The following is a 13,377-nucleotide window of genomic DNA, read 5'->3' as shown; positions in this document are numbered from 1 at the left end:
CTACTTAAGAACAGTAACAAAGTATTTAGGTTTTTATTTCTCTTTTGAAATCTAATAGTTTGAAGTATGGAAAAGAAGCCATGTTGGTTCATTAGGCTTAATGACTGCGTGCCCAAGTGACAACTGGTAGTTCAGTGGGTAAGGTTTTGGTCTAATGATTAGGAGCTCCACACAAGATTTGTGGTTCAAGCATCACCAAAATAAAATTTTTATTTTTCATTTGAAAGCTAATAGTTTATTTACTTTTTGACATTAAACTGATATTGACTGCTTGCCCAAAGTGGAACTGGTAGATCAGTGGGTAAGGTGTTAGTTTACCGTTTAGCAGGTCCCCTCAAGGTTGGGTGTTCAAACCCTGGCATCACCAGGGCAAAATTTTAATTTCTCTTTTGAAATCTAGTAGTTTGTCTTCGTTGTGACATTAAACTAAAACCTATTTAAAAGATTGCTTTATTTCTTTGTCTTTTTTGAAAGACTTGTTTTGCCTACTTTTAATATGTTACAAGGTGTAGAAGTATGAAAAAAGAAGCCAGGTTGATTAGGCTTATTGACTGCTTATTGATGCTGAAAAGTCCACATTTGTGCAAGCAGTCAATAAACTAGCAACATGGCTACTTTTCCAAACAAGTCTTTTAAAAAAGACAAAGAAATAAAGCTATTTTTTTAAAATGTCTCTTTTATTAACAAATAGATTTACAGTTTAATGTCAAAAAGTCGACAAACTATTAGATATCAAAATAGAAATTAAAATTTGGCCTTAAACCGCCGAACTTGGGGAGACCTGCTAATCCGTAAACGAAGACCTTAACCACTGAGCTACCTGTTCGCAATTGGTCAGGCAGTCAATAAACCTAATGAACCAACATGGCTTCTTAACAATACTTTAACACCATGTAACTCATATTAAAAAATTGGCCAAAAAATCTTTCTAAAAAGTCAAAGAAATAAAGCAATCTTATTAAACAGGTATCTTTAATTACCAAACAGATTTACAGTTTAATTTCACAACGTAGACAAACTATTAGATTTCAAAAGAAAAATGAAAAGTTTACCGTGGCAAAGGCAGGCATTGAGCCACCAACATTGTAGGAACCTTCTGATCAGAAAACAAACAACTTACCCACTGAGCGATCTCTTGACTTTTGTGCAAACAGTTAATGGGGCTAGTGAACCAACATGGCTTCTTTTGCTATACTTCAACACCATGTAACTCATATTGAAAGTAGGCCAAACAAGTCTTTCAAAAAAAGTCAACAAAATAAAGCAATCTTTTAAACAGGTCTCTTGAATTAACAAATAGATTTACAGTTTAATTTCACAAAGTAGAGAAACTATTAGATTTCAAAAGAGAAATAAATAATTTACGTTGGCAATGCCAGGCCTTGATTTCCCAAACTTGTGGGAACCTGCTGATCGGTAAACCAACAACTTACCCACTGAGCTATCTCTTCCCTTTTGTGCAAGCAGTCAATGGGCCTAATGAACAAAAATGGCTTCATTTCATATACTTCAACACAATGTAACTCATCTTAAAAGTAGGCCAAACAAGTCTTTCAAAAAAGACAAAGAAATAAAGAAATCTTTTTAAGAGGTCTCTTTAATTAAAAAGTAGATTTACAGTTTAAAGTCACAAAGTAGACAAATTATTAAATTTTAAAAGAAAACATTTTTTTTACATTGTTAACAACAGGAATTGAACCCACAACCTTGTAAGAACCTGGGAATCGGTAAACCAAAAACTTACCAACTGAGCTATCTCTTCCCCCTTGTATACGCATTCAATAGACCTAATGAACCAAAATGGCTTAATTTCCTATACTTCAACACCATGTAACTCATCTCAAAAATTAGGCCAAACCAGTCTTTCAAAAAAAGACAAAGAAATATAGCAATCTTTTAAACAGGTCTTTTTAATTAACAAATAGATTTACAGTTTAATGTCACAAAGTAGACAAACTATTAGATTTCAAAAGAAAAAGATAAATTTTACCTTGGCGAGACCAGGAATTGAACCAAAAACTTTGTGGGAACATGGGACTCATTAAACCAACATCTTACCCATTGAGCTATCTCTTCCACCTTGTAAAAGATTTCAATAGGCCTAATGAACCAATATGGCTTCATTTCCTATACTTCAACACCATGTAACTTATTTTAAAAGTAGGCCAAAAAAGTATTTTAAAAAAGACAAAGAAATAAAGCAATCTTTTAAAAAGGTCTCTTTAATTGACAAATAGATTTACAGTGTAATGTCACAAAGTAGACAAACTATAAGATTTCAAAAGAAAACATATTTTTTTACCTTGGCTACACCAGGAATTGATCCCACAACCTTGCGGGAACCTGGGAATCGGTAAACCAACACCATAACCACTGAGCTATCTCTTCCCCCTTGTACAAGCATTCAATAGGCCTAATGAACCAACATGGCTTCATTTCATATACTTTAACACAATGTAACTCATATTAAAAGTACGAAAAACAAGTCTTTTAAAAAAGACAAAGAAATAAAGCAATCTTTTAAACAGGTTTTTTTAATTAACAAGTAGATTTACAGTTTAATGTCACAAAGTAGACAAACTATTAGATTTTAAAAGAAAAAGGAAGAGTTTACCTTGCCAACATCAGGAAATAAACCCACAACCTTGTGAGAACCTAGGAATCGGTAAACCAGCACCTTACCTACTGAGCTATCTCTTACTCTTTATGCAAGCATTTAATAGGCCTAATGAACCAACATGGCTTCATTTCCTATACTTCAACGCAATGTAACTCGTTAAAAGTAGGCCAAACAAGTCTTAAAAAAAGACAAATAAATAAAGCAATATTTTAAACAGGTCTCTTTAATTAAAAAATAGATTTACAGTTTATTGTCACAAAGTAGACAAACTATTAGATTTTTTTTTAATAAGAAAATTTTACCTTGGCGACACCAGGAATTGAACCCACAATCTTGTGGGAAGTTATGAATCTGTAAAGCAACACCTTACCCACTGAGCTATTTCTTCCCCCATGTGCAAGCATTCAAAATACCTAATGAACCAACATGGCTTCATTTCCTATACTTAAACACAATGTAACTCATCTTAAAAGTAGGCCAAACAAGTCTTTCAGAAAAAATAAACAAATAAAGCAATCTTTTAAACAGGTCTCTTTAATTAACAAATAGATTTACAGTTTAATGTCACAAAGTAGACAAACTATTAGATTTTAAAAGAAAATTTTACCTTGGATACACCAGGAATTGAACCCACGACCTTGTGGGAACCTAGGAATCAGTAAACAAACACCTTAACCACTGAGCTATCTCTTCCCCCTTGTGCAAGCATTTAATGGGCCTAATGAACCATAATGGCTTCATTTCATATACTTCAACACAGTGTAACTCATATTAAAAGTAGGCCAAACAAGTCTTTCAAAAAAGACAAAGAAAAAAAAGCAATCTTTTTAAGAGGTATTTTTAATTAAAAAGTAGATTTACAGTTTAAAGTCACAAAGTAGACAAATTATTAGATTTTAAAAGAAAATTTTACCTTGGAGACACCAGGAATTGAACCCACAACCTTGTGGGAACCTAGGAATCAGTAAACCAACACCTTAACCACTGAGCTATTTCTTCCCCCATGTGCAAGCATTCAAAATACCTAATAAACCAACATGGCTTCATTTCCTATACTTGAACACAATGTAACTCATCTTAAAAGTAGGCGAAACAAGTCATTCAGAAAACATAAACAAATAAAGCAATCTTTTAAACAGGTCTCTTTAATTGACAAATAGATTTACAGTTTGATGTCACAAAGTAGACAAACTATTAGATTTGAAAAGAAAACATTTTTTTACCTTGGCAACACTAGGAATTGAACCCACAACCTTGTGGGAACCTGGGAATCAGTAAACCAAAACCTTACCCACTGAGCTATCTCTTCCCCCTTGTGCAAGCATTCAATAGACCTAATGAACCAACATGGCTTAATTTCCTATACTTCAACACCATGTAACTCATCTCAAAAATTAGGCCAAACCAGTCTTTCAAAAAAAGACAAAGAAATATAGCAATCTTTTAAACAGGTCTTTTTAATTAACAAATAGATTTACAGTTTAATGTCACAAAGTAGACAAACTATTAGATTTCAAAAGAAAAAGAAAAATTTTACCTTGGCGAGACCAGGAATTGAACCAAGAACTTTGTGGGAACATGGGACTCATTAAACCAACATCTTACCCATTGAGCTATCTCTTCCACCTTGTAAAAGCATTTAATAGGCCTAATGAACCAATATGGCTCATTTCCTATACTTCAACACCATGTAACTTATTTTAAAAGTAGGCCAAAAAAGTATTTTAAAAAAGACAAAGAAATAAAGCAATCTTTTAAAAAGGTCTCTTTAATTGACAAATGGATTCACAGTGTAATGTCACAAAGTAGATAAACTATTAGATTTTAAAAGAAAAAGATAATTTTTACCTTGGCAACACTAGGAATTGAACCCACAACCTTGTGGGAACCTGGGAATCGGTAAACCAAAACCTTATCCACTGAGCTATCTCTTCCACCTTGTGTATGCATTCAAAAGACCTAATGAACCAACATGGCTTAATTTCCTATACTTCAACACCATGTAACTCATCTCAAAAATTAGGCCAAAAAAGTCTTTTAAAAAAGACAAAGAAATAAAGCAATCTTTTAAACAGGATTCTTTATTTACCAAATAGATTTACAGTTTAATGTCACAAAGTAGACAAACTATTAAATTTTAAAAGAAAAAGAAAAATTTTACCTTGGCGACACCAGGAACTGAACCCACAACCTCGTGGGAACCTGCTGACAAGTAAACCAACACCTTACCCACTGAGCTATCTCTTTACCCTTGTGCAAGCATTCAATAGACCTAATAAACCAACATGGCTTCATTTCCTATACTTCAACACCATGTAACTCATATTAAAAGTAGGCCAAGCAAGTCTTTCAAAAAAGACAAAGAAATAAAGAAATCTTTTTAAGAGGTCTCTTTAATTAAAAAGTAGATTTACAGTTTAAAGTCACAAAGTAGACAAATTATTAAATTTTAAACAGGTCTCTTTAATTAAAAAATAGATTTACAGTTTATTGTCACAAAGTAGACAAACTATTAGATTTTTTTTTAATAAGAAAATTTTACCTTGGCGACACCAGGAATTGAACCCACAATCTTGTGGGAAGTTATGAATCTGTAAAGCAACACCTTACCCACTGAGCTATTTCTTCCCCCATGTGCAAGCATTCAAAATACCTAATGAACCAACATGGCTTCATTTCCTATACTTGAACACAATGTAACTCATCTTAAAAGTAGGCCAAACAAGTCTTTCAGAAAAAATAAACAAATAAAGCAATCTTTTAAACAGGTCTCTTTAATTAACAAATAGATTTACAGTTTAATGTCACAAAGTAGACAAACTATTAGATTTTAAAAGAAAATTTTACCTTGGATACACCAGGAATTGAACCCACGACCTTGTGGGAACCTAGGAATCAGTAAACAAACACCTTAACCACTGAGCTATCGCTTCCCCCTTGTGCAAGCATTTAATGGGCCTAATGAACCATAATGGCTTCATTTCATATACTTCAACACAGTGTAACTCATATTAAAAGTAGGCCAAACAAGTCTTTCAAAAAAGACAAAGAAATAAAGCAATCTTTTTAAGAGGTATTTTTAATTAAAAAGTAGATTTACAGTTTAAAGTCACAAAGTAGACAAATTATTAGATTTAAAAAAAAAATTTTACCTTGGAGACACCAGGAATTGAACCCACAACCTTGTGGGAACCTAGGAATCAGTAAACCAACACCTTAACCACTGAGCTATTTCTTCCCCCATGTGCAAGCATTCAAAATACCTAATAAACCAACATGGCTTCATTTCCTATACCTGAACACAATGTAACTCATCTTAAAAGTAGGCGAAACAAGTCATTCAGAAAAAATAAACAAATAAAGCAATCTTTTAAACAGGTCTCTTTAATTGACAAATAGATTTACAGTTTGATGTCACAAAGTAGACAAACTATTAGATTTGAAAAGAAAACATTTTTTTACCTTGGCAACACTAGGAATTGAACCCACAACCTTGTGGGAACCTGGGAATCAGTAAACCAAAACCTTACCCACTGAGCTATCTCTTCCCCCTTGTGCAAGCATTCAATAGACCTAATGAACCAACATGGCTTAATTTCCTATACTTCAACACCATGTAACTCATCTCAAAAATTAGGCCAAACCAGTCTTTCAAAAAAAGACAAAGAAATATAGCAATCTTTTAAACAGGTCTTTTTAATTAACAAATAGATTTACAGTTTAATGTCACAAAGTAGACAAACTATTAGATTTCAAAAGAAAAAGAAAAATTTTACCTTGGCGAGACCAGGAATTGAACCAAGAACTTTGTGGGAACATGGGACTCATTAAACCAACATCTTACCCATTGAGCTATCTCGTCCACCTTGTCAAAGCATTTAATAGGCCTAATGAACCAATATGGCTCATTTCCTATACTTCAACACCATGTAACTTATTTTAAAAGTAGGCCAAAAAAGTATTTTAAAAAAGACAAAGAAATAAAGCAATCTTTTAAAAAGGTCTCTTTAATTGACAAATGGATTCACAGTGTAATGTCACAAAGTAGATAAACTATTAGATTTTAAAAGAAAAAGATAATTTTTACCTTGGCAACACTAGGAATTGAACCCACAACCTTGTGGGAACCTGGGAATCGGTAAACCAAAACCTTATCCACTGAGCTATCTCTTCCACCTTGTGTATGCATTCAAAAGACCTAATGAACCAACATGGCTTAATTTCCTATACTTCAACACCATGTAACTCATCTCAAAAATTAGGCCAAAAAAGTCTTTTAAAAAAGACAAAGAAATAAAGCAATCTTTTAAACAGGATTCTTTATTTACCAAATAGATTTACAGTTTAATGTCACAAAGTAGACAAACTATTAAATTTTAAAAGAAAAAGAAAAATTTTACCTTGGCGACACCAGGAACTGAACCCACAACCTCGTGGGAACCTGCTGACAAGTAAACCAACACCTTACCCACTGAGCTATCTCTTTACCCTTGTGCAAGCATTCAATAGACCTAATAAACCAACATGGCTTCATTTCCTATACTTCAACACCATGTAACTCATATTAAAAGTAGGCCAAGCAAGTCTTTCAAAAAAGACAAAGAAATAAAGAAATCTTTTTAAGAGGTCTCTTTAATTAAAAAGTAGATTTACAGTTTAAAGTCACAAAGTAGACAAATTATTAAATTTTAAACAGGTCTCTTTAATTAAAAAATAGATTTACAGTTTATTGTCACAAAGTAGACAAACTATTAGATTTTTTTTTAATAAGAAAATTTTACCTTGGCGACACCAGGAATTGAACCCACAATCTTGTGGGAAGTTATGAATCTGTAAAGCAACACCTTACCCACTGAGCTATTTCTTCCCCCATGTGCAAGCATTCAAAATACCTAATGAACCAACATGGCTTCATTTCCTATACTTGAACACAATGTAACTCATCTTAAAAGTAGGCCAAACAAGTCTTTCAGAAAAAATAAACAAATAAAGCAATCTTTTAAACAGGTCTCTTTAATTAACAAATAGATTTACAGTTTAATGTCACAAAGTAGACAAACTATTAGATTTTAAAAGAAAATTTTACCTTGGATACACCAGGAATTGAACCCACGACCTTGTGGGAACCTAGGAATCAGTAAACAAACACCTTAACCACTGAGCTATCTCTTCCCCCTTGTGCAAGCATTTAATGGGCCTAATGAACCATAATGGCTTCATTTCATATACTTCAACACAGTGTAACTCATATTAAAAGTAGGCCAAACAAGTCTTTCAAAAAAGACAAAGAAATAAAGCAATCTTTTTAAGAGGTATTTTTAATTAAAAAGTAGATTTACAGTTTAAAGTCACAAAGTAGACAAATTATTAGATTTAAAAAAAAAATTTTACCTTGGAGACACCAGGAATTGAACCCACAACCTTGTGGGAACCTAGGAATCAGTAAACCAACACCTTAACCACTGAGCTATTTCTTCCCCCATGTGCAAGCATTCAAAATACCTAATAAACCAACATGGCTTCATTTCCTATACCTGAACACAATGTAACTCATCTTAAAAGTAGGCGAAACAAGTCATTCAGAAAAAATAAACAAATAAAGCAATCTTTTAAACAGGTCTCTTTAATTGACAAATAGATTTACAGTTTGATGTCACAAAGTAGACAAACTATTAGATTTGAAAAGAAAACATTTTTTTTACCTTGGCAACACTAGGAATTGAACCCACAACCTTGTGGGAACCTGGGAATCAGTAAACCAAAACCTTACCCACTGAGCTATCTCTTCCCCCTTGTGCAAGCATTCAATAGACCTAATGAACCAACATGGCTTAATTTCCTATACTTCAACACCATGTAACTCATCTCAAAAATTAGGCCAAACCAGTCTTTCAAAAAAAGACAAAGAAATATAGCAATCTTTTAAACAGGTCTTTTTAATTAACAAATAGATTTACAGTTTAATGTCACAAAGTAGACAAACTATTAGATTTCAAAAGAAAAAGAAAAATTTTACCTTGGCGAGACCAGGAATTGAACCAAGAACTTTGTGGGAACATGGGACTCATTAAACCAACATCTTACCCATTGAGCTATCTCGTCCACCTTGTCAAAGCATTTAATAGGCCTAATGAACCAATATGGCTCATTTCCTATACTTCAACACCATGTAACTTATTTTAAAAGTAGGCCAAAAAAGTATTTTAAAAAAGACAAAGAAATAAAGCAATCTTTTAAAAAGGTCTCTTTAATTGACAAATGGATTCACAGTGTAATGTCACAAAGTAGATAAACTATTAGATTTTAAAAGAAAAAGATAATTTTTACCTTGGCAACACTAGGAATTGAACCCACAACCTTGTGGGAACCTGGGAATCGGTAAACCAAAACCTTATCCACTGAGCTATCTCTTCCACCTTGTGTATGCATTCAAAAGACCTAATGAACCAACATGGCTTAATTTCCTATACTTCAACACCATGTAACTCATCTCAAAAATTAGGCCAAAAAAGTCTTTTAAAAAAGACAAAGAAATAAAGCAATCTTTTAAACAGGATTCTTTATTTACCAAATAGATTTACAGTTTAATGTCACAAAGTAGACAAACTATTAAATTTTAAAAGAAAAAGAAAAATTTTACCTTGGCGACACCAGGAACTGAACCCACAACCTCGTGGGAACCTGCTGACAAGTAAACCAACACCTTACCCACTGAGCTATCTCTTTACCCTTGTGCAAGCATTCAATAGACCTAATAAACCAACATGGCTTCATTTCCTATACTTCAACACCATGTAACTCATATTAAAAGTAGGCCAAGCAAGTCTTTCAAAAAAGACAAAGAAATAAAGAAATCTTTTTAAGAGGTCTCTTTAATTAAAAAGTAGATTTACAGTTTAAAGTCACAAAGTAGACAAATTATTAAATTTTAAACAGGTCTCTTTAATTAAAAAATAGATTTACAGTTTATTGTCACAAAGTAGACAAACTATTAGATTTTTTTTTAATAAGAAAATTTTACCTTGGCGACACCAGGAATTGAACCCACAATCTTGTGGGAAGTTATGAATCTGTAAAGCAACACCTTACCCACTGAGCTATTTCTTCCCCCATGTGCAAGCATTCAAAATACCTAATGAACCAACATGGCTTCATTTCCTATACTTGAACACAATGTAAATCATCTTAAAAGTAGGCCAAACAAGTCTTTCAGAAAAAATAAACAAATAAAGCAATCTTTTAAACAGGTCTCTTTAATTAACAAATAGATTTACAGTTTAATGTCACAAAGTAGACAAACTATTAGATTTTAAAAGAAAATTTTACCTTGGATACACCAGGAATTGAACCCACGACCTTGTGGGAACCTAGGAATCAGTAAACAAACACCTTAACCACTGAGCTATCTCTTCCCCCTTGAGCAAGCATTTAATGGGCCTAATGAACCATAATGGCTTCATTTCATATACTTCAACACAGTGTAACTCATATTAAAAGTAGGCCAAACAAGTCTTTCAAAAAAGACAAAGAAATAAAGCAATCTTTTTAAGAGGTATTTTTAATTAAAAAGTAGATTTACAGTTTAAAGTCACAAAGTAGACAAATTATTAGATTTAAAAAAAATTTTTTACCTTGGAGACACCAGGAATTGAACCCACAACCTTGTGGGAACCTAGGAATCAGTAAACCAACACCTTAACCACTGAGCTATTTCTTCCCCCATGTGCAAGCATTCAAAATACCTAATAAACCAACATGGCTTCATTTCCTATACCTGAACACAATGTAACTCATCTTAAAAGTAGGCGAAACAAGTCATTCAGAAAAAATAAACAAATAAAGCAATATTTTAAACAGGTCTCTTTAATTGACAAATAGATTTACAGTTTGATGTCACAAAGTAGACAAACTATTAGATTTGAAAAGAAAACATTTTTTTACCTTGGCAACACTAGGAATTGAACCCACAACCTTGTGGGAACCTGGGAATCAGTAAACCAAAACCTTACCCACTGAGCTATCTCTTCCCCCTTGTGCAAGCATTCAATAGACCTAATGAACCAACATGGCTTAATTTCCTATACTTCAACACCATGTAACTCATCTCAAAAATTAGGCCAAACCAGTCTTTTAAAAAAAGACAAAGAAATATAGCAATCTTTTAAACAGGTCTTTTTAATTAACAAATAGATTTACAGTTTAATGTCACAAAGTAGACAAACTATTAGATTTCAAAAGAAAAAGAAAAATTTTACCTTGGCGAGACCAGGAATTGAACCAAGAACTTTGTGGGAACATGGGACTCATTAAACCAACATCTTACCCATTGAGCTATCTCGTCCACCTTGTCAAAGCATTTAATAGGCCTAATGAACCAATATGGCTCATTTCCTATACTTCAACACCATGTAACTTATTTTAAAAGTAGGCCAAAAAAGTATTTTAAAAAAGACAAAGAAATAAAGCAATCTTTTAAAAAGGTCTCTTTAATTGACAAATGGATTCACAGTGTAATGTCACAAAGTAGATAAACTATTAGATTTTAAAAGAAAAAGACAATTTTTACCTTGGCAACACTAGGAATTGAACCCACAACCTTGTGGGAACCTGGGAATCGGTAAACCAAAACCATATCCACTGAGCTATCTCTTCCACCTTGTGTATGCATTCAAAAGACCTAATGAACCAACATGGCTTAATTTCCTATACTTCAACACCATGTAACTCATCTCAAAAATTAGGCCAAAAAAGTCTTTTAAAAAAGACAAAGAAATAAAGCAATCTTTTAAACAGGATTCTTTATTTACCAAATAGATTTACAGTTTAATGTCACAAAGTAGACAAACTATTAAATTTTAAAAGAAAAAGAAAAATTTTACCTTGGCGACACCAGGAACTGAACCCACAACCTCGCGGGAACCTGCTGACAAGTAAACCAACACCTTACCCACTGAGCTATCTCTTTACTCTTGTGCAAGCATTCAATAGACCTAATAAACCAACATGGCTTCATTTCCTATACTTCAACACCATGTAACTCATATTAAAAGTAGGCCAAGCAAGTCTTTCAAAAAAGACAAAGAAATAAAGAAATCTTTTTAAGAGGTCTCTTTAATTAAAAAGTAGATTTACAGTTTAAAGTCACAAAGTAGGCAAACTATTAGATATCAAAATAGAAATTAAAATTTGGCCTTAAACCGCCGAACTTGGGGAGACCTGCTAATCCGTAAACGAAGACCTTAACCACTGAGCTACCTGTTCGTAATTGGTCAGGCAGTCAATAAACCTAATGAACAAACATGGCTTCTTAACAATACTTCAACACCATGTAACTCATATTAAAAAATTGGCCAAAAAATCTTTCTAAAAAGTCAAAGAAATAAAGCAATCTTATTAAACAGGTATCTTTAATTACCAAACAGATTTACAGTTTAATTTCACAACGTAGACAAACTATTAGATTTCAAAAGAAAAATGAAAAGTTTACCGTGGCAAAGGCAGGCATTGAGCCACCAACATTGTAGGAACCTTCTGATCAGAAAACAAACAACTTGCCCACTGAGCGATCTCTTGACTTTTGTGCAAACAGTTAATGGGGCTAGTGAACCAACATGGCTTCTTTTGCTATACTTCAACACCATGTAACTCATATTGAAAGTAGGCCAAACAAGTCTTTCAAAAAAAGTCAACAAAATAAAGCAATCTTTTAAACAGGTCTCTTGAATTAACAAATAGATTTACAGTTTAATTTCACAAAGTAGAGAAACTATTAGATTTCAAAAGAGAAATAAATAATTTACGTTGGGAATGCCAGGCCTTGATTTCCCAAACTTGTGGGAACCTGCTGAACAGTAAGCCAAAACCTTACCCAATGAGCTATCTCTTTACCCTTGTGCAAGCATTCAATAGACCTAATGAACCAACATGGCTTCATTTCCTATACTTCAACACCATGCAACTCATCTTAAAAGTAGGCCAAACAAGACTTTCAAAAAAGACAAAGAAATAAAGCAATCTTTTTAAGAGGTCTCTTTAATTAAAAAGTAAATTTACAGTTTAAAGTCACAAAGTAGACAAATTATTAAATTTTAAAAGAAAACATTTTTTTACATTGTTAACAACAGGAATTGAACCCAGAACCTTGTAAGAACCTGGGAATCGGTAAAACAAAACCTTACCAACTGAGCTATCTCTTCCACCTTGTATACGCATTCAATAGACCTAATGAACCAAAATGGCTTAATTTCCTATACTTCAACACCATGTAACTCATCTCAAAAATTAGGCCAAACCAGTCTTTCAAAAAAAGACAAAGAAATATAGCAATCTTTTAAACAGGTCTTTTTAATTAACAAATAGATTTACAGTTTAATGTCACAAAGTAGACAAACTATTAGATTTCAAAAGAAAAAGAAAAATTTTACCTTGGCGAGACCAGGAATTGAACCAAGAACTTTATGGGAACATGGGACTCATTAAACCAACATCTTACCCATTAAGCTATCTCTTCCACCCTGTAAAAGATTTCAATAGGCCTAATGAACCAATATGGCTTCATTTCCTATACTTCAACACCATGTAACATATTAAAAGTAGGCCAAAGAAGTCTTTTAAAAAAGACAAAGAAATAAAGCAATCTTTTAAATAGGTCTCTTTAATTGACAAATAGATTTACAGTGTAATGTCACAAAGTAGACAAACTATAAGATTTCAAAAGAAAACATATTTTTTTTACCTTGGCTACACCAGGAATTGAT

At 32.9% G+C, this 13,377-nt stretch overlaps 1 long non-coding RNA gene across 1 annotated transcript in view; it reads left to right on the top strand.

Annotated features, from left to right (window-relative positions):
• The window catches only part of LOC310724443, a 430,012-nt gene that overhangs the window by 69,669 nt on the left and 346,966 nt on the right, over nt 1–13,377 (top strand). The window lies entirely within an intron of this gene.

Source organism: Silurus aristotelis (assembly GCF_946808225.1).
Source record: "Silurus aristotelis genome assembly, chromosome: 4".
In the NCBI taxonomy this organism is placed as follows: Eukaryota; Metazoa; Chordata; class Actinopteri; order Siluriformes; family Siluridae; genus Silurus; species Silurus aristotelis.
Note: the sequence above shows the minus strand (reverse complement) of the source record. Positions and strands in the feature narration are given on the sequence as shown.